General features: G+C 37.5%; 1 protein-coding gene and 2 long non-coding RNA genes across 36 annotated transcripts in view; 1 reads left to right on the plus strand and 2 right to left on the minus strand.

Moving 5' to 3' along the window:
- Positions 1-13,185, minus strand: part of LOC139361988 (uncharacterized) — a 47,369-nt gene extending 34,184 nt beyond the window's left edge. Inside the window, exon 1 of one of the 2 annotated variants that reach the window (XR_011620126.1) lies at positions 7,966-13,185. This is a non-coding gene — a long non-coding RNA (uncharacterized lncRNA). The remainder of the gene's footprint in view (positions 1-7,965) is intronic. The other variant, XR_011620127.1, reaches the window with a different exon arrangement.
- Positions 1-22,134, minus strand: part of LOC105483059 (fragile histidine triad diadenosine triphosphatase) — a 1,492,666-nt gene that overhangs the window by 441,785 nt on the left and 1,028,747 nt on the right. The window lies entirely within an intron of this gene.
- LOC105483053 (uncharacterized) overlaps positions 8,478-22,134 on the plus strand; it is a 28,564-nt gene continuing 14,907 nt past the window's right edge. The window contains exons 1-3 of one of the 2 annotated variants that reach the window (XR_011620125.1): positions 8,478-8,609; positions 8,800-8,897; positions 17,584-17,653. This is a non-coding gene — a long non-coding RNA (uncharacterized lncRNA). The remainder of the gene's footprint in view (positions 8,610-8,799; positions 8,898-17,583; positions 17,654-22,134) is intronic. The other variant, XR_988002.3, reaches the window with a different exon arrangement.

Raw genomic sequence — 22,134 nt, forward strand, 5'->3', positions numbered from 1 at the left:
TCAGCCAGCAATGATCAAGAAAACAGCACAGTGGTGTACACTATACAGCTTTGGTACCAATGCCAACAACCCAAAGTGATAAAAATTAAGAACAGAATTTATACCCAAATAATGCTTAAACAACATGTTTTATTAAAAGCTATAGGAAAAGGGATGCATTTGAAATAAAAATAGCAATATTTTCTGCTTTAATAACCAACTGTTGACTAGTCTTGTACTTAGAAAACGGCAAGGTGTCACCTAGTGAACTACTCAAAAATCTCTCCAACTAGAAAGAGAAAAAGCAGTATTTCAAGTCTGCTGACCTGAAATGAATATACCATATGAATATAATGGCAATGTACATTGCTCACATACAAAAACACATCATAAAGCTGTAGTGATTAGAAGGGCACAGTGATCAAAGCACGATCCTCGCCTCCAGAAATAGACTCAAACACACAGAAAAGTAGTATTTTTTATATGACATTGCAAATTCATGAGGCAAGATGAATTAATCAACAAATGTTATTATGGGAAAGTGAGGACATTGAAAAGAATAAATGTGAACCCTACCTCACACCTTATCCCAAATAAATTAGAGACAGATTAAAGATTAAAAATTTTAAAAACAAAAGTGTTTCATTTAAAACATAAAGCATTGAAAACAGCAAAATAATTTAAAATACTTTTAAAAAGTCATTTTTTAACATTTTTACAGTGGGAGAAACCCAAAAGAAAAGACTAACAAAGCTAATTACATAAAAAGAAAAGTTCAGATAATACAAACCAAAGAGAAAACAAACCAAAACACCTACAATCAAAAAAATAAAGGGCTGGGGTGGTGGCTCACGCCTGTAATCCCAGCACTTTTGGAGACTGAGGTGGACGGATTACTTGAGGCCAGGAGTTCAAGACCAGCCTGGCAAACATGGTGAAACCCTGTCTCTACCAAAACTATAAATATAAAAATTAGCGAGGCATGGTGGTGGGCACCTGTAATCCCAGCTACTCAGGAGGCTGAGGTAAGAGAATCACTTGAGCCTGGGAGGCGGAGGTTGCAGTGAGCCAAGTTTGCGTCACTGCACTCCAGCCTGGGTGTGCAAGACTCTGTCTCAAAAAAAAAAAAAAAAAAAAACAAACTAAAGGATAGATAGGCAATAGTTGAATGGTCTTTGAAATAGGTAAACTGAGGGCTGCCAAAAGCCCTAAAGCAAGCAGACAAATGCAGATGTAGGTTTAGGACTCAACATCAATGCTGTGGCTGGAGACACGGGGTATGGCAGATGCCTTTCATGAAAGCTAAGAGAGACTCATCTCCCTAACTCCCAAATGACTATAGAGGAAGTTTCCACTCTATGACTCTACCTCTCCTCTGTGGGTGGACACCTAGCCAGGGGTAAGCATCTCATCTATGAACAATCAACACAGGGGCTGAGTTGAGCCATGCTCTCTACAGGGCATTCAGAAGTAAATGGGATTTCCAAGTGCAATTAGCAGAGTTGCCTGAATCTCATATTTGACACCTTTACCCTACATGCTGCTTACCTACCCAGGATCTGAACTTCTGGATATGTATCTTTATTTCACCCCACACTCGGAGTCCAGATATGTATCTTTATTTCACCCCACACTCTGAGTCCTAACCTTCTACCCTCTAAAATGATTCCACCACCGTCCATTAAAGCAGAACTGATAACTACAGGCTGCGTGACTCATGTTTCGTTTTGACTTTTTGTAACCACAATCCACATTAAGAGCTTTTTCAATGTTGTATGAACTTCATAATTTTGAATGACACAAGTTTCTACTGAAGTGATTGGTCTGCCACATCCACTGCCAGTGAAAGAATATTCTCTCTGTGTTTTTAAAATCATTCATTCTAAATGACACTGGGGTAAGATGACCGAAAACTAAAGGGATGACATTTTGCTTAAAAGGTAGAATTGTAAACACCGGACTGCACTCAAGAAAATGGAGATTTCTTAAAATTTAAAATCCTCAACCATGAGAAGGATAATTAACAAAATACACTTCAGAAGTATGAACACTTAGAATGCACTTAGTCACTTTACAAGAACTACTGTAATCATTCCCAAGCCTAAATACAGGTGTGAGTATAATCACTGACCAGTTGCAGCAACGCTGCTGCTGAGAACGGACGTGCATCAGGCCACATGCCAAGGGACAGAGCTGGTCTCAGCACCCTTAGGTCTCAAGGCATATAAGAGCCAATGTTCAGGCTGCAAAGGTCTGGGCATATGTCTTTCCAGGCTAACAGAGGAGGAGACATTGAGACTCTACATCAATTTCCCAGTAATATTCTGCAAAGTGATAATGAATTTCTAAAAGAAAACTAAATAAAAATATCATTTAGTTGGCTAAAGAGCTTCCAAAAGAAAGGCCTCAGACCATTTCAAAAAGAAAATGAACAACTCTCAAATGCAGGGACATAGATGAGGCAGAAAAGAAGAAATATGCAGACCTATGACCATGGCCTTGACAAGTCATTTTATAGAAAGGTAAGATCCAAGTCTTGAGGCACTTGCTCAAGCATTCAAATATTTCTGGGGCCAATCAAGCGCTGGCTGTGGAGATGCCAGACCCTGCAAACAGTCTAGTGGGGGACACGGGCTTTCACATATATGACTGTAGCACAGTGTGATATGTCCAATGTCAGGGGCCAGTACTGAGAACGTGGAGGCAAGAAAGGAAGGAGAGAGTCCTCACATCTCAGCCAAAGTGGTTCAGGAAAACATCCCAGGAAAAGAGGTGTTTGATATGGGTGTTATAAAATGGGCTCATTTTCCAATCTAAAGAACTTGAAAGTATCATGTGACACAAATGTGAAGGCATCCAATGATCATAGATTGGAAGAATATCATGAAATTGACCATAATCTGATTATCCAAAGCAATCTACATATTCAATGCAATTCCTATCAAAACACCAATAGATTTTTTTCCCACAGAAATAAAAAAAAATCGTAAAATTCATATGGAACCAAAAAGAGCCCAAATAGCCAAAGAAATCCTAAACGGAACAAATCTGGAGGCATCACATTGCCTGACTTCAAATTATACTACAAAGCAATAGTAACCAAGACAGCATGGTACTGGTATAAAAGTAGATTTACAGGCCAATGGAACAGAATAGGGAACCTAGAAATAAAGCTAAATACTTAGGACCAAGTGATCTGAAACAAAGCATCAAAAAACAAAATTGGGGAAAGGACACTCTATTCAATAAATGGTACTGGGAAACCTGGATAGCCGCATGTAGAAGAATTAAATTGGATCCTTATCTCTCACCATATACAAAAAATCAACTCAAAAGGGATTAAAGACCTAAATCTAAGACATGAAACCATAAGAATCTTAGAAGAAAACCTAGGAAAAACTCTTCTGGATATTGGCCTAGGCAAACAATTTATGACTAAGACTCCAAAGCAAATGAAACAAAAACAAAAATGAGTAAGTGATAAATTAAACTAAAAAGCTTCTGCACAGCAAAAGAAACAATCATCACAGTAAACAAACAGCCTACAGAATGGGAGAAAATATTTGCAAACTATGCATCTGACAAAGGACTAACATCCAGAATCTGCTAGGAACTCAAACAAATCAGCAAGAATAAAAAACATAATCACATTTAAAAATGGGCAAAGGACATGAACAGACCTTCCTCAAAAGAAGATATACAAGTGGCCAACAAACATGAAAAAAATGGTCAACATCACTAATCATCAGGGAAATGCAAATTATAACTACAGTGAGGGCCGGGCACGGTGGCTCACGCCTGTAATCCCAGCACTTTAGGAGGCTGAGGTGGGTGGATCACCTGAGGTCAGGAGTTCTAGACCAGCTTGGCCAACATGGTGAAACCCTGTCTCAACTAAAAATACAAAAGTTAGCCGGGCATAGTGGCAGGGAGCTGTAATCCCAGCTACCCAGTGGGCTGAGGCAGAAGAATTGCTTGAACCCGGGAGGTGAAGTTGCAGTGAGCCGAGATCGCGCCATTGCACTCCAGCCTGGGGGACAAGAGTGAGACTTTGTCTCAGAAAAACAAAAACAAACAAACAAACAAAAAACCACAGTAAGACATCACTTTACCCCACTAGAATGGTCATTCTTAAAAAGTCCAAAAACGATAGATGTTGACATGGATGTGGTGAAAAGGAAACATTTATACACTTCTGGTGGGAATGTAAATTAGCACAACCTTTATGGAAAACAATACAGTGATTTCTCAAAGAACTAAAAGTTGACCTCGCATTCTATCCAGCGATCCCAATACTGGGTTTCTACCCAAAGGAAAGTAAGTCATGAGATGAAAAAAAACACCTGCACAAATATGTTTATTGCAACACAATTCACAATTGAAAAGACATGGAACCAACCTAAGTGACCATAAACCAGTAAGTGGATAAGGAAAATGTGAGATATATATATATATGTCTATATGTGTATGTGTGTGTGTGTGTGTGTGTGCGCATGCACACCATGGAATACTACTCAATCATAAACAAGAAAAAAATAATGTCTTTTGCAGCAACTTTCACGGAACTGGAGGCCATTATTCTAAGTGAAGTAACTCAGAAAAGGAAAACCAAATACCAAGTGTTCTCACACATACAGAGGAGCTAAGCTATGGGTATGCAAAGGCATACAGAGTGTTATAATGGACACTGGAGACTCAGAAGGGAGGATGTAAGGGGCGTGGGAGATTTTAAAAAACACATATTGGGTACCATGTGCACGACTCAGGTGATGCATGCACTAAAATTTCAGACTTGACTACTATACAATTCGTTCACATAACCAAAAACTACTTGTACCCCTAAAGCTATTGAAATTTGTTTAAATGAAAAAAAACTTGACAGTGATACAGTTTTAATCAACCAATTACTGAGGATGGACATATTAGTTTATTATTGCCTCTGTCACAAATTACTACATACTTAGGGCTTGAAACAACACATATTTATCCCATAGTTTTGCAAGTCAGAAGTCTGAAATGGCTCTCACTGGAATAAAACCAAAAAGTCAGCAGGGCTATGTTCCTGTTGGGGTTCTAGATCAGAATCCATTTTCTCACCTTGTCCAGCTTCTAGGGGAAGCCCACATTCCTTGCCTTATGGTGCCTTCCCACATCTTCAAAGCCAGCAACATCAGGTCAAGTCTTGCTCACACCACATCACTCAGACCTCTGCATCCCTCATCACACCTTCTCTCACTCTGACTCGCTTGCCTCCCTCTTTCATTTATAAGGACCATTGTGAATACATTGGACCTACCTGAATAATACCAGATAATCCCCCTATCTCAAGATCCTTAACTTAATCACATCTGCAAAGTCCCTTTGGTCATGTAAGGTAACATTCACAGGTGTTGGGGATTAGAATTAATACTCCTTCGGGGGACCATTATTCCACCTACCAAAGTGGGTTAGGGACCACACACCAGCCCTAAGTGCAGATGGAAGCAGCAATGGCCTAGGATGTGTGACATACATACATATAAACATATATACAGACATACATATATGTTACATATATTACACATATATACATGCACACACATATTCATTACATAGATGGTATCACACATATGTACAATATATACATACTATGATAGTAAATGTTTCATTTGTAAAAAAATAAATCAAGTAGGGTTATATTAGTCTCATTTCTTATACTTTGCTGTGCTTTTGTATGGGCAAAAAGCTGTATGGATCATGTGCTGGGGACCACAGGTAAGTACATACAGCCATGCAGAGACCCATGCATATAAACTCCATCCATCATGCATATTACTGCAACCCAAATAGATAGATCCATATATACATAGAGAGATACAAGAACTGCTTTTCAAGTCAGTGTTCCCCACAGTGTGGTACATATTCCGTTTACTAATTCAAACTTGAAAATTCGAAAAGCAGCATATTTGTTTAACATGCATTTAAAAATATATAACCATCATGTCAGTCATGATTTCATAAATGCCACAGCTTGGAACTATTCTGCCCATAGTAGTCCCTAGCCACATGTGGCTTTGTCCATGTAAAATGTGACTAGTCCAAACTGAGATGTGCTATAAGTGTAAAATACACACAAGATTTCATAGTATAAAAAAAAAATCTCATTTAAAATTTCTTATTGATTGCATGTTGAAATAATAGGATATAGTGGGTTAAATAAAATATATAATTTATTTCACCTGCTTCTTTAATATGACAACTAGAAAATCTCACATGTGCCTTGCATTATATTTCTTTTAACAGTACTGGATTAAAACAATGCCAAAGTAGTTGTGAAGTGAAAACAAAATGAGTTGAGCTAAAGTAAATATTAGCAAAGTTAGCATAAAGATATTACAAATATCTTGAAATCTGAAAGCTAATAACTGATGTTGGTAACACTATACAACATCCCTGGAAAATGGAATCCAGCTTTTGAATATTTTCTGGAAAGGGTATCTTACTACTTCTGAGGTTGTTCAATGTAGTGGTAGTGGGGGCCAAATGAAAAACATTTCTTCTTTGCATTGACTGGATATCTGAAAAACCTTTGTACATTTCTCTCCATTGGCCTTAGTTCATAAAGCACAGCACAAACCTACCCACTACTATCCATAACTAGCTGATTCTGGCCTTTTGAACCTTTAGTTTCAAGGCTCCCATGAAACTAACACAGCAGCTTTGTAACTTCACAAACTTGAAAGACCACATTGTTGGAGGAAGATTCTTACTGCAGGCCCTGGCATTCCCCATTGATGAGCTGAAATCAGTTATTATGAGGTTCTGTATACACCTTCTGATGATGGATAAAACAAATGGATATGCCTCACAGGCACAGCAGGAATTAAAAATACATTAGTTCAACGCAACTTCAGATCTGGGATTGAGGAACGTTTGGATGACTTTTTTTCCTTTTCAAATAAAGTTTAGATGAGGCAGGAATTCACTATAGAGTAGAGTTCTGAGACTCTCCAGGTCCAGTTCAGTACTTGGAGAGAAATCAAATACATCTTATCTTAGGTATGGCACTAACTTTCATCAAAAAATTATCATATGCTCAGTCACAAATGGTTATTGTAAAATCTTTATTAACCTAAGTGCATATAAAAATTGTGAATTCCTAATACAAAGCAGTATTTGACTTTTAAATTTCATTTTAAGCTTGGCCCGTTCACTTGGAATGTGATTACAGAGTAAATTAAAAAGTAATCACATGTGAATTACATTTCCTCATGAATGTAATGACTTCAGGAGGCTGATTAATGTTAAGCAGTGCCTGTCCTACTGCATGCATACCTTCCCAGGTGAGATATGCAAGATAGCTGTCGTGAGTTGATTTAATTTTCTTTTACTGGTATTCCAGGGAGACTGCCTGAACACATAATAGGCTCAGCACGTTCATTAGGACTGAGGATGTTCTTCCCTTTGGACTGTTCAAGTCCCACCTGCAAAATACCATCACTGTCAACTTACGGTTATGAGAAAAGCCCAAGGGAGGCGGTGCAGCTCTGGTACCATTTTCTACCTAGCCAAGTTTCAATTTCTCAATCTCTCTTTATATCTTTTTGGCAAATTCTTCATATTTGAATGGAATAATTCCAGAGAATCACTGAAAAATGCATTTGCACCAGTGTAAAGGTAACGAATTGTCTCACAAGGAATGAAGGCTTATTAATAATCTACAACAGTACTACTGCAGAGAACAAAATTTAAACTATAAATTTAAACTATGTGGAGCACAGGATCATTAACATATTTCCTCTCAGGTAATGGGGAATGTAGTAGTCTAAAATATTTACTCCTTTCTATATAGTCAGGTGAAGGTATTGCTTTCTAAAGGAGTTGTCAGAGGAATCATGCTATTGTTAGAAGTGGAAAAGGCCTGCTGCTTCATTATTTCTGTGCAAAAGAAGAGCAAATACAGTGGATTTAGTAGCAAGCCAAGTAAAGTCAGGTACTAAAAATTACCTTGGGTCAAGAGTTGGTCTTATTCCTGTGATTCCCCATTCCACTGGGTGGAACAATGAACCAGTAGAGGAGCCTGAGAACATGTTACATCATAATCTAGAACATATAGACAGCTGATGTCATGAAACTGTCATACTATATGTGATGCTCTCTGACATCACCTATTCTATAAAATTTCTTTTGTTTTTCTTAAGTTTGGTGAGACATACCAAATTGAATTCAAAATCCATCAATGACTCATGACCATCAGTTAGAAACATTCCGGACCAGGAACCTTTGGAATCACAGGAGTTGAGAGCCTGCCAGCTTACTTCATTGTCATCTAATTGTGGGCCCTCAAACGGCAATGTTCCAAATGTCATCTCTTCCCAGCTTTGTGGGGGGGGGGGGGGGGAAATGAAGAGGGGTAATAGGGAGAGAATTAATGTCAGGAGAATAAGACAGAAAGGGCCGACAATTCTGTAGTTTCTTCTAAGACTGGCTTCAGGATTCCTTTGAGTTTAATATTTCTGTTACATTTTTATCCTGAGATATGTAAATTTCCAGAACATTCAGGGTCAATTATAAGACTATTAGAAGGATTTTTATTTAAACATAAACTCAAAATCATTCAAGGATAAAGAAGAAATCTACGAGAACTCTGAGTAGGTAACCTACAATTCTTCCATATTAAGAAGCGAGTAGAGAAAATTACTCTTGTGTTTCTAACTGGGGGTGTCAAACATAGGCGACTAAAAATGTGAAATATACCAATGTACAATATAACTCCATTGCTTTAATTGAGATGGCGGATACTAATATTCTTTTGCTGTACCTTATCTAAACATTTTTAAGGCCTTTACTAACCCACTGTGTGATATTCAGAAGAGGGTGATCAAGAAAGTGAGTGACCTAGAGAACACATCACGGGATAACCAATAAACATAGACAAGGTAAGACTTGGGCACTAGGGCTGGGATTAGGAACACAGTGTCTCCATCCAGAGGACACTACTGGGTCCAGGCTATCAAGGAGACACATTGGATTGTGGTGTTCCCTGAGGTGCTAATGAGAGTTCTGTTACCAACAGGACTGGGATAATCAATTCCCCTTCTCTGCATCCCCTTTCCACTATTTTAGGGCCTGATGTTTGACAGTCACCTAATGAGCTAAATGAATTCTACAAATTCTGCTCTACCATGTTGGATTTGCTCTTGTGGATAATACTCAGCAGACCACTACAATTTCTAGCATGTCAAAAATCTACTTTTGATCTCCCTCTTCTCTAGGACATGTCCCTGGCATTTTCCTACACAGGAACAAAATCACTTTTAGAAAATGTAATTTTGTATAAAATGGGAAAAATAAATTATATCATTAAAATATGAAAAGGATCCTCTTCTAACGAGATCTGTCCTCCACAGGGCATCCATGCTTTGAACTTTAGGAACAGCATTAAACTGAAGCACCAGTGTCTTTCTTCTGGAATCAGAATTCTTTTGTTGCCTTTTTTGGGGGGTGGGTGGGAAAGGCTGTCATTGAACTTATAATTAGGTTTCAAAAATGTGACCAAAGGCAATAATAGAATGACTTATTTTAATGTTACACTGCTCTTAATGGCATTTGCTTAAAAATGGGCCAGCCTTTGAAACACCCTGACACCACACACTGGCATCTACAATGTTGAGGCTACTGATTCAGTTTCATTTCCCAAGATGCCTTTCTTTACTCCTTTGTCCAACCACCCATTCTTCTATCCATTCATCCATTCAACAAACACCAACATTTATTGCCAGGCCTTAAGGACAGACAAGCGGCAAGAATAAAATGCTCCCTGCCTCCAACAGAACTTATTAAAGTTCGACTGAGAAGACAACCACTTACCCAACTTAAAATAGAACAATGTGGGTGGATAATACTCAGTCCAGTTTAAAGAGACCATAATACCTAAGTTTTGGTCATTACTCTTCCCTCTAGCCTGGGCTTTACGTTTGGTTTAGCCATTTAACCACCATTATGTCTAACAGCATGCGTGTTCCACTGCTGATTTTACCAACAGAGGCCAGTCTCACGGTAGGAAACACGGCTCCCAATGGTACCTTATAAACCAACATGATCATCTATGCTAGATTTCAATCATCATTCTAAATTCTATATTGTGGGTTTGTATTTCTCAGTGCCAATACAAACCACAATAATATCTATTTTTTAAGAGATGGGCTCTCACTATATTGCCCAGGCTGGCCTTGAACTCCTGGGCTCAAGTGATCCTCCCACTTCAGCCTCCCAAGTAGAATATCTTAAAGTCCAGGGCCACACAGAGGAAGAAAGATGCTACACTGGGTAGATAACCAGAAGAAAAAAATCATTTAACAACCACCCCACCCCACAAAAAACCCTTTCTCTCTGCAAAATGGAAGAGCCATCTAGAAAGAAACAGAATCATTCATACATATTTATTTTAAACCCAATAATTGCCCACCTATTGCAGTACTGAAGTTCATGGCCTACATGGGATTTATTATACTGATTAGTCCACTTCTGTGTATATTTAACCTATCTCATAACTTTTTTTAAACAGTCGATACTAATAAATAGCTAAGTTAATCTAAAATATATTGAATCTAAGACTACCCAAATTTTCCTCAAACACCCTAACTAGACCCCAGTTAAACTTCTTTTGGAGTTTCAGGGAGAAAAACAAAAAATAGAATGCTTTAGAAATCCTTGACTGAATTTTGTTACATTAGCTCGGTAGAAGCATTACAGCCACCAAAACCACTCTTACCAGTCAGTTCTCCATAGCAAGAGATGGCTGCCTGTCCCAGGAATGGCCACTCATGTCTTCTTAGGATACTTCAGGAACAAAGAGGAGAAAAATAATCTTGGAAATTCTGTAGACTGTTATGACTTTTTAACCCATTCATTCAATCCATAAAAATGAACAAAGTGCTATAATGTTACAGTGGAAAGAGCATCTTTTCAGAGGAAAATAGCTGGAGTTTTAGTCAAGACTTTGTCACTAATTATCATTGTGCCTTTAAAGCTTATCACTTCACTTTTCTGGACCACATTTACTTACAACAAACATGAGGAGGTTGGACCAATGACCGAGTAGCGCTTGTTTCTGATTCTCACAGTCTGAAGTCAATGGATGTTTCCTGCAGGGGCAAAGCAATGCTTCCTCCACTTTTTCTGACTCCTTTCAAGTTCTCCTAGAGAACCCCTAAGATGATTCATAAAGAGAAAGGAGGTGCTGCTGCCCAAGCACACATACTTTGTCACGGTGTGTGGTCAGCCACTAGTTGGCATTAATTTACTTGTTCACAGTTGTACATGAGACATTACTGGTAGAGAAGTTATGGTTGCCTGACTGTGGATGTGTAATTAATTCTGGAAAAGGATGCTATAAAATTACAACCCAAACAATCTCGGCAGGTGTCACTGTAGTCAGGAGAACATATCTTCACAAACAATCATTATTTATTTATCCTTAAGTAAGAGAAGGTCCCTACCAGCCAGCCTAAAAGTGCTGAGCTCTGTTTCCCATCATAAGGCCAAGAATTAGCAACTTTGTAAGATCAAAAGGGGGTTTTATGTATGCTCTGTCTTCATGCAGGTCTAAGTGGAGCCATGACAACTTGAGGCACCTTTGTAGATTTTTTTCAAGGTTATATGCAGAATGGCACTCCGTAGCATCAGTCAGAAAGCTACTCCCATGCCCCACTTTGTCTATGACCTCAGTTTTATCTACTTATATTTATGATTGTAGAGCTTAGGATTTCAGTGATAAAATAATTTGTTTGACACACTACAGTTAAAAAATAACTCCAATAGAAGTACACAGACACACACACACACAGAGCTGTAAAACTGGTAAAGTATGAATAAACTCTGTGGATTGTACCAATGTTAATTTTCCAATTCTTACATGAGGCTATAGTTACCATAGTTAAGCAAGATGCTAACTATAGAGAGTTTTCATGAAGTGTGCGTGGGTCTTTTCTTTGCATTTGTGCAACTCCTGTGAATGTTGAATTATTTCAAAACACAAAGTTAAAAAAACGACAACCACCAAATAATTAAGAAACCTACACCTTTAAAGGCAAGATTTAAAAAGTAACTGGAAAAGTTCAGGAAATTGTGTGATGACATGGTTCATCATCAGTGAATACCTCTCCTTCAAAAAATATTTGTGTGATAATAAATATCCCTCAACAAAGGCATATAAGTCACCAATATTCACTCCCAGGAAATAAGGACTGTCTCTTTCAAAAAATATTTAGAAGACCTGAGATGACCCTTTTCCCCCAGGTTACACCAAGAGTTTTCATCACTGAAAACTCCTTTTTGCAATTCATAGTTTTGACAAATAAGATTTTAGTGATGCGTCTGTGTCTGCAGATGCACCGCTCTGTGCAGCTATATAATAACTATTACCTGGTCAACCTATGTCAGCCCATTTGAACTGATCTTTAAGGAACACAAAAACATATGTGTACACACTGGTATGAACATCAAATCATTCTTAAAATATTTGATTTAGAAAAAAATACAAGAGAGATGATAGTTAATATCCACAAAAGGTAACACAATCTCACAAATAGACAAGAAGGGGACAAAGAAAAACTAAAAGAAAAAAATGGGGGCAAAGACAGGCACAGGAAGACAAACTTCGCATGTTCTCACTCATTAGTGCGAGCTAAAAATCAGAACAATTGAACTCGTGAAGACAGAGAGTAGAAGGATGGTTAACAGAGGCTGGGAAGCATCGTGGGGAGGTGGGTGAATAGTTAGTGAGTACAAAAAATAGAAAGAATGAAGAATAACAGCTAGTGTTTGATAGCACAAGGTGATTGTAGTACATAATTTAATTGTACATTTTAAAATAAAAGAGTATAATTGGATTGTTTCTAACACAAAGGAAAATTGCTTAGGGGGATGGATACTCCATTTACCTTGGTGAGCTTATTACTCATTGCATGCCTGTATCAAAATAGCTCATGTACTCCATTAATATGTACACCTACTATGTATCCTTAAAAATTAGAAATTAAAAAATGGGCAAACATATGAAGAGGTATTTTATTTATTAGAGACAAGGTCTCAGTTTGTCACCCAGGCTGGAGTTCTGTAGCATGATCTCAGCTCACCACAGCCTCCACCTCCTAGACTCAAGCTATCCTCCCACTTTAGCCTTCCGAGTAGCTGGGATTACAAGCACATATCACCATGCCCGGCATATATATATATATATATATATGTGTGTGTGTGTGTGTGTGTATATATATATATACATATATATATGTGTGTGTGTGTATATATATATACACTTTTTTTTTTAGTAGGGATGGGGTTTCACCATGTTGCCCAGACTGATCTCAAACTCCTGGGCTCAAGCAATCTGCATGACTCGGCCTCCCAAAGTGCTGGGATTACAGGGGTGAGCCACCCTGCCCGACCTGAAAAGGTATTTTTAAGGTGGAACAATATAAAGAGTCAATAAAAATGAAAAGATGCTCAAATTTAATAGAAGACAGAAAATGTTAAATAGAGAAAACAATGAGATGTCATTTAGACCTAATGCACTAATACAAATGAAAATAAGGGGAAACACTTAGTCTGTATTTAGATAAATGGATATTCTGATACATGGCAGATTAAAATATTACTTTTAAGGCTTTATGAAATGTAATCTAGCAATATCTATAAAGATTTAAAAAGTACATTTTCTTAAATCTAGTACTTTCATACCTGACAATCTAACCCATTAAAAGTAGGTTATTAGTGAGACCCCATTTCTACCAAAAAAAAAAAAAAAAAAAAAAATGTAGCCAGGTATGGTGGCATGCACCTGTAGTCTCAGCTACTCAGGAGGCTGAGGTGGGAAAATAGCTTGAGCCTGGGAGGCGGAGGTTAGGGTGAGCCAAGATTGCGCCACTGCTCTCCAGCTTGTGTGACAGTGAGACTCTGTCTCAAAAAAAAAAAAAAAAAAAAAAAAAATATATATATATATATATATATATATATATATGAGTTTTTTGTACAGTGATAAGACAAAACAAAACCACACAAAGGCTGGATCCCAACAGCAGAAAATAGTTTTAAAATTATGTTACAGCCACTGGATATAATGAATTAGATTTTTACAGTAGCCTGGAAGGGATTTCCTCAAAGAATTATTGAAAGATATAAGAATGAGTAAGACTCCATTTTTGTAAAACAATGACTGAAAAATCCCTCTAGATATGTATGTATAAATACACATACGCATTAACATATTAGCAGGTTGACAAATACAGAAGTATAATCATAGGTCAGAACGTCCCAAATTCTGCATCCTGGCACAAGTATGAGATAAAAACTTTTATCTAACACTCAGGTGGAAAGATAAAGGCTGTTCATCACCAGAAATGATGAGCCAAAGGATACTGCCACCTAAAAAGCAGTATTTGAGCAAAGGAGCTGGAGAGTTCGAAAGGAAGTTGTTGCCTAAGGAGGATTCTGGGAGCACTCCAGGAAGAGGGAGGATAGAGCATGGTGGATGAGGCGGGTCGCGTGAATGGGAATGGGATAGTACCGAGTGAAAACATGGCAACAAAAGGACCCAAATTTCAGAAATATACATATATACGTGTACATAGATGAATACATATATGTATTCTTGAATTTCATGGTCATATTTATGCATTTTTTTGTGAAACTGTGTTTTTAAAACTTACTTTATGTCTTAAAAATAACACTTAAGACTGGGCGTGGTGACTCACGCTTGTAATCCCAGCACTTTGGGAGGCTGACGCAGGTGGATCACGAGGCCAAGAGATGGAGACCATCCTGGCTAACACTGTGAAACACTATCTCTACTAAAAATACAAAAACAAACAAACAAACAAACAAAAACAAATATTAGCTGGGTGAGGTGGCAGGCTCCTGTAGTCCCAGCTACTCGGGAGGCTGAGGCAGGAGAATGACATGAACCCGGGAGGCGGAGCTTGCAGTGAGCCGAGATCACGCCACTGCACTCCAGTCTGGGCGACAGAGCGAGACTCCGTCTCAAAACAAAAAACAAAAAACAAAAAAAAAACACTTAAAAACGAGCCCAGGTAAATGATCTTCCAGTAATTTCTCCCTTGAATTTCTTGTTCTTGCTGCTGTTAAAATCAAGAGGGCACCGTATTTCTCCCTTTGCTCATCTAAGATCCAGTGCTTATGATAAGAAAACCATAGTCCAACACACCCTATGTAAGTTATTCTGTATGTCTGAGCTTCAGACGTAAAGGAGCTCTTTCAGACTTCAGAGTTATGAGAGTTTCTGAATAGCCACCTGGCAAATCTGGGTAGATGTTGACTTTCCCAGCAGGCCATGATTTATTGCCAAAAGCACAATTTTTTTCTTTTGTTTTGACTTAGCATGCCAGAAAAACAACACAGGACAATAAGAATTAAACCTAATCCATTATAGCTAAGCTCTCTAAGGCATAAATGCGGTAAGGGCTGCAGCAAAATGAATTTATCAATCATGCAATGCAGGACCCCTTTAAGCTTAATTATTTAAAGAATGCAAAACAGGTGGACAGTTCTACCATTAAATTATCCTGTTTAAAGAAAACGCCAACTCGGTAAGCATTTCGAAGTGGACAGGCTATTTCAATAGAGTACATTGCTGAATGTGCGTGTGTGTAATAATAAAAGAGGCTGCCCTTTAAAAATCCCCACACCATGTATTTTTACTAATTTAATTTTGTGTCAACTGTACTTTTTGGTTCGCTCCAGTTGCAATTACTACTCTAGTTTAATTTCACATATATTTGCATTATTTCATTGAAACCCTTACCTCAGTAAAGAGTAAAAATAGGCCGGGCGTGGTGGCTCACACCTGTAATCCCAGCACTTTGGGAGGCCGAGACGGGCAGATCACGAGGTCAGGAGATTGAGACCATCCTGGCTAACATGGTGAAACCCCGTCTCTACTAAAATACAAAAAAAAAAAAAAAATTAGCCAGGCGTGGTAGCGGTCGCCTGTAGTCCCAGGTACTTGGGAGGCTGAGGCAGGAGAATGGCGTGAACCCGGGCGGCGGAGCTTGCAGTGAGCCGAGAGCACACCACTGCACGCCAAACTGGGCAACAGAGTGAGATTCCGTCTCAAAAAGAAAAAGAAAAAAGAAAAAAAAAAGGGAGTAAAAATAGATACCTCCCATTAGACCCACCTCAAAAGAATATATGTGTGTGACAACATACACACACAACTAAATGGGATGAAAGTGAGCTTTAGAGATGTGGGATAAAGGAAAAACCATTTGGAAAAAGTCTCAGAACACTTCTAGGAAGACCGTATTTACTTCCTCATCCAGCAAAGTGCTATTTCAAATGTGTTAAATAAGTAAGGAGTGTGTCAGTGTCTGTGTGTGTCTCTGTACCAAGAAGCGTCCAGAAAAAAAGAGGGGAAAAAGTCAATATAAAAATTTAGAAATTAGAATATTTACTTTTAGTTAAGAAAATTTCTAGAAAGCTTTATTTTGGTATACAAAATGTAACACAGCCATCTCAACAATCATGTCTAGTCATTCAGCAATCAGCCGCCACTGACAACATATACCTATCCTTCCTTTCAATAATGGTCTTCCAACAGACCTCAAAAGGCTTCTATATGGGTCACTTTTCTTACTATATCTATATTTTTTCCCAGCCCTAATCCTATATGTTCTGAATGATATTGAGTTTCTGGTAAACTTTAAAATGTTTTTCTTAGATCCAGCTGCACTGAGTATACAGCAAATTTAGAATCACCACCCCACAGTCCCTCCCTTGACAAATCATACTATTTAATATGGTGATGATGAGAACAACATATGTGACCACCTTTGCTTTTTAAAAAGGCAGAAACCTATAGAATCTGTATGTGAGTTCCACTCATTGTTTCTATAAAATATTACTCTGATATGTTTTAGGGCATTGTCATGAGAATGTGTGAAAAATCTATAGGCTTACAAAACATGAAAACTCAAGATACTGGCTGGTAAGGGCATGGTAGGAGCGATGTATTCTTAGAAGAGAGGCTGCATCATTTCTGCAGACAAATCTGAAATTTTCTGTGTGCAATTTAGAATGTAATCTCTTACTAGATTAAATTTTACAGTTTGGGAAGGTGAGGAGGCTAGTAAGAGCAAACTGCATGACACAAGAGTATAGATATCCAACAAACACTGAGGCAACCAACCTGAGCCAGTTAGTACTTGACGGCAATGCTTTTATTAGAAACGCTTTACTTACGACCTATTACCAGCAGTTCCTCTACTATTGAGATACATTTAAATCTGTCATTTTAAATGTGTTTACACTTAATCTGTGTACAAGAACTGCTGACAAAGGCAAGCGTGACATGTCATACTGATGACGTGTTAAGCAGAGGAAATTTCCACTGCCACAGGCAACACTTTAACCTTATGAAACATTTTAATCACATTTTTATTGAAGATTATTAAAAGATGCAGACTTTCAGAACTTGAAATTTTCTTGATCCTTCGCCAAATCAGAGGTAGGCAAAGTGTGCTCTGAAATCACCTCCCCACAAATTGTAAATTCATTTTCTGAAATGAGATATTGACATTTAAGTATCATATAAAAGTCAAACTTTTCTAGGATGGCTGAGAAGTTGAAAATCCTAAATGCCCACATTATGAGAAAAGAAGTTAAGGCAAAGGCCAATATGGTGAGTAATTTTAACATTATACTTAGCATTTAGCCCCTTTTCTGCATTAGTCCCATGTTAAGAACCAATTCATTCTTTTATATCCAACATATGTATTTTCAATATTTGCTAAGAAATAATCCTCTTTTCAAAACATTGGTTATTATTTTTTACAAAACTTGGTTTCTCAACAGTATAATTCTGTGTTTGCAGACTATAAAAGTATAGCTCTGAGAATATGAAAGAATATAATCACTAGGACAGGCAATTGATTTCTGTGTGGGCAAAAATTTTAGACCTTTTTTTTTTAGGTGAATGACATCAGACAGCCATTTAGCGCTAAGTTTCCATGACTACCTGTAAAATTGAGATATCATTCATTCATTCATTCATTTGATAAATATCAAAAAAAAATCCACAATATTTCAGGTACAGAGCTACGTGGCATTGGGGTGACAGAGAACACATTGGTTTTGCCTTTAAGGACATTTATAGTCCATTTGCTTTCTATCCACTTCGACTCAGACATAAAGAATATTTATCAAATATACTAGAAGTCCCAGAATAAGGGTACTCTAAACACATCATTCAAATTTCAAAACAGAACCCAAAAAACAAATGCCAAAACATTTACCCAACGTATTCAGGTCTTATGAACCTAGTGATTAACATATTTTTAATACGTTATTTCAGCTATACTATAGCTAAATGGTAAAACACAACGAAACAAACTACTTGGTTTATTTAGTTTATTATAAAGCCACACTTAGTAGTATTCCAACTCAGTGCTCTTCAGCAAGTATGTGCACACCTATATTATGTCTAGGCACTGTAATAGTGGCTAGGGATATGATGACATGATGACCTGTTACAACCCCGTGACCTTGAGAAGCTTATGGTCCAGAAAGACAGACAAATGTGTCATTCACTATGCGATATTCCTCTTGATCTCTTCCTCTCACCATCTTTCTTATATTCCTACCCCTGATTTGGTCCAGGCAATCCACCCATCTTCCAGAGCCAAGAAGAAATGTTGTTGAGCCAATAGTAGAAATCTCATTCCCTCTGCAAAGGATTTGTTTAGCAAAGTTGTGTGACCCAGTTTCAGCCAACAAGGAAAGTGAGGGAAAAACTGTTCAACAGGGCTTTTGAAAAAGACATGGAACCAATCCAAATGCCCATCGATGATGAACTGGATAAAGAAAATGTGGTACACATACACCATGGACCACACAGCCATAAAAAGGAATGAGATCATGTCATTTGCAGGGACATGGATGAAACTGGAAGCCATCATCCTCAGCAAACTAACACAGGAACAGAAAACCAAACACCACATGTTCTCACTCATAAGTGGGAGTTGAACAATGAGAACACATGGACACAGGGAGGGCAAAAACACACACTGGGGCCTGTTGGGGGTGGAGGGGTATGGGGAGGGAACCTAGAGGATGGGTCAATAGGTGCAGCAAACCACCATGGCACATGTATACCTATGTAACAAACCTGCACATTCTGCGCAGGTAATCCAGAACTTAAAATAAAAAATAAAGTGTCAATCCAAAAAAAACCAAAAACAAAAACAAAAACAAGTTTCTTCACTCTTTCCAAAAAGAGGTAAAAGATAAACCCCACTGAACGTAGAATTTGGCATATGATAAATACGCTATCCTTAAATCATTGGGGAGAAGATGGAGTTTTGATAGGAACTGTTGGGACAAGTGGATAGTCACATGAAGAAAGGTAAAATCAGATCCATTCCTTAGACTTTAAACCAGGATAAATTCCAAATGGATCAACTGTTTAACTACGAAAACTAAAATTAAGGACTAGGAAAAAAAAAACATGGTAATATGTCATCTCAATAATCTAGGAACTGGGAAAACTTTTCTAACAATGATTTAAAATCCCAAAGTAATAAGGAAAAACATGGATACCTGTGATTACATAAAATATTCCAGAAACAAACTGGGAGGACATATTTGTAAGCTTCACTAGAGATAAAATCTGCAATATACAAAGGGCTTCAAAATCAGAAGAAAAAGAGCCAACAATCACACTGAGAAATGAGTGAGAAATATGAACTGATTAGCGCATAAATCAATGCAAATGGGTCTTACACATCAGAAAATACACTGGACTGTGCTTTTGACAAATGCAATCTAAAACAATACTGAGATACCATCCCTCACCTATCTGACAGAAAAATCTTAAAGTTCAACAACATAGTATGTTGACCAGACTTAGGGAACTAGGAATTCTCATATAGTTGTGGTATAAATACAAAGTGATGGACACAAACCCTATGGATGGGTGTTCATCAATACCTAGCAAAATTACGTACGTATTTATCCTTTGACACAGAATTCCACTCCTGGAAGTCTATCCAAAAGACACACTGGCAAAGATAAAATATATGTTTGCACAAAGCAATCCACTGCAGCATTATTTATAATAACAAGAGATTGAAAATAAAAATGTTTATAAATAGGGGATGGAGTGAGAAAAAATCATGGTACATCCCCATGATGGAGTACCATAAAACTGTAAAAAAAAAAAAAAAAAAAGAAGAGGAGGAGGAGGAAGAGGAGGAGGAGGAGGAAGAAGAAAAAGAAAAGAAATCATTCTAGAAAGTGCAACTGAATGCTCTCCAGGCTATTTTTCTAAGGAACAAAAGAAAGTTGGAGAAAAATGTATAGAGTATATATAACTTTTCAAAGAAAGGATGGAACACAAATATAAATGTATTTATATAGATAAGTGTATGTATATCCACACATATATGCAACCTTATGTATATATTGTATTTATATTTAATAAACAAAGTAAGTATTAAAAATTTGGGGGAGGAAGAAATAGGGTATAAGAGAGATATAGAAGTTATACTACTTTGAACATACTGGTTTTATAGATCGATTTTGAAATCATAAATATTCTACATAATTATAATGCAAAATTAAATCTAAAAAAGCAATCTCTATAAATTGGAAGTAAAAGAAACCTAATTTCATATCCAGTTGCTGTCATAAGTACTCACAGAGGTGCTATTTCTAGCGATTTTATTTAAAATACATAACAATTTAAAGGAAAAGTCTAAACTGTTCATGATAATTATATTATTTGTAGTAGGATTGATATTGATATTCTGAGACTCTTGTGCATGTACTGTGAATAAATCAAAGCATTATGATGGTATCATTAAATGCTGAAGTTTTTGTTGGGAAAGGAGAGTGTGGCTGAAATGACATAAAGGTACGAGATCCGTGGGGTAAGGCATTCTGACTGGGGAAAATCACACTCCCAAAGACGAGCTTACAAGTTGCCTTAGCTGATTCTCCAGGCTTCTGTTTCTAAAGCTATTGCCATGACGTTTTTTAGTGTTTGTTTTTCATATGATGAGGTCAATATATACACAAATATTAAAGTACATTTACATGTATATACACACATAAACTTATTTAGATAGCATGTTCTCATGCATCGATCACATTTCTGATTTGAAATAATTGTACACTAGTTAAATTCTTCCAAGTTGACTGTGGCCGAATCTGCCATGCCCAGCATCAGACCTCGCATTCTTTCCCATCTACTTGTTTTAAGCTGCTGGATCCTTGCAGTCACTTGGCAGAAAACGCTTCTCCTCAAACTTGCGTTGTATTTCTAGCTTTCACTCATCAATATGAATTTTGAAGCTCACAGTGAAAACCAATTTAAGGTATGGAACGTGTTTAAAACAAGGACTGGCTCCAGTCACACCCTTATTTTCAAAAAACGAGCCTCGGAGGCACTCCCAACATAGGGACACGCAGCCAGGAAGCCATGTGGTATCTTTTGGTAGAAAGAATCAAAAACAACTTAGTATAAAAACAACGTTAGGGTATTTGTTGAATTTAAAAAGTTTAGCTAATGTACATGACAGCAGACCTCAAAGTATCAGAAGAAAGACTCCCAAAACGTCTGTAACAGAGCTTCAGATAGAACACATCTCTTGAAATAATACTAATATCTATTTTGGGGATAATATAAGACATTTTCTCCAAAACACATATCTCTTTACCATAACGGGAGACATATAAGTAAGTAGAAATATCTCTGAAGACAACTAAGTGTTGTTTAAGCAGTAAAATAACAATCTAATGAATTAGTAAGATAAGAAAAAAATCTATGGGGAGAGGAATATTATTTAGTTTGGGAAAATAAATATAGTTTTCAAAGTAGGTGAAATATTACTGGGACAGAGGACAGGAAATAATACTAGGACTGGGACAGGATATGAGAAAAAAAGGATGAAATGGAAGATGTGAGAATTCAGAATAGACACAGAAAAAGGACATGGCGGAGCAATCCTGGGCACTAATGATTTTCTAAGAAACCAGGAGATCCAGGTGCCTGAGGACTGTTCCGAGTGGAGCAGCTGTCTATCTCAAGGATTTTGCTAACCTCAGAAGCCATTAGCCTAGTGCCCAGGGAATGTTTAATACTGAGATGCTTTCATTCCACCT

This window comes from Macaca nemestrina, chromosome 2 (genome assembly GCF_043159975.1).
Source record: "Macaca nemestrina isolate mMacNem1 chromosome 2, mMacNem.hap1, whole genome shotgun sequence".
Classification (NCBI taxonomy): domain Eukaryota; kingdom Metazoa; phylum Chordata; class Mammalia; order Primates; family Cercopithecidae; genus Macaca; species Macaca nemestrina.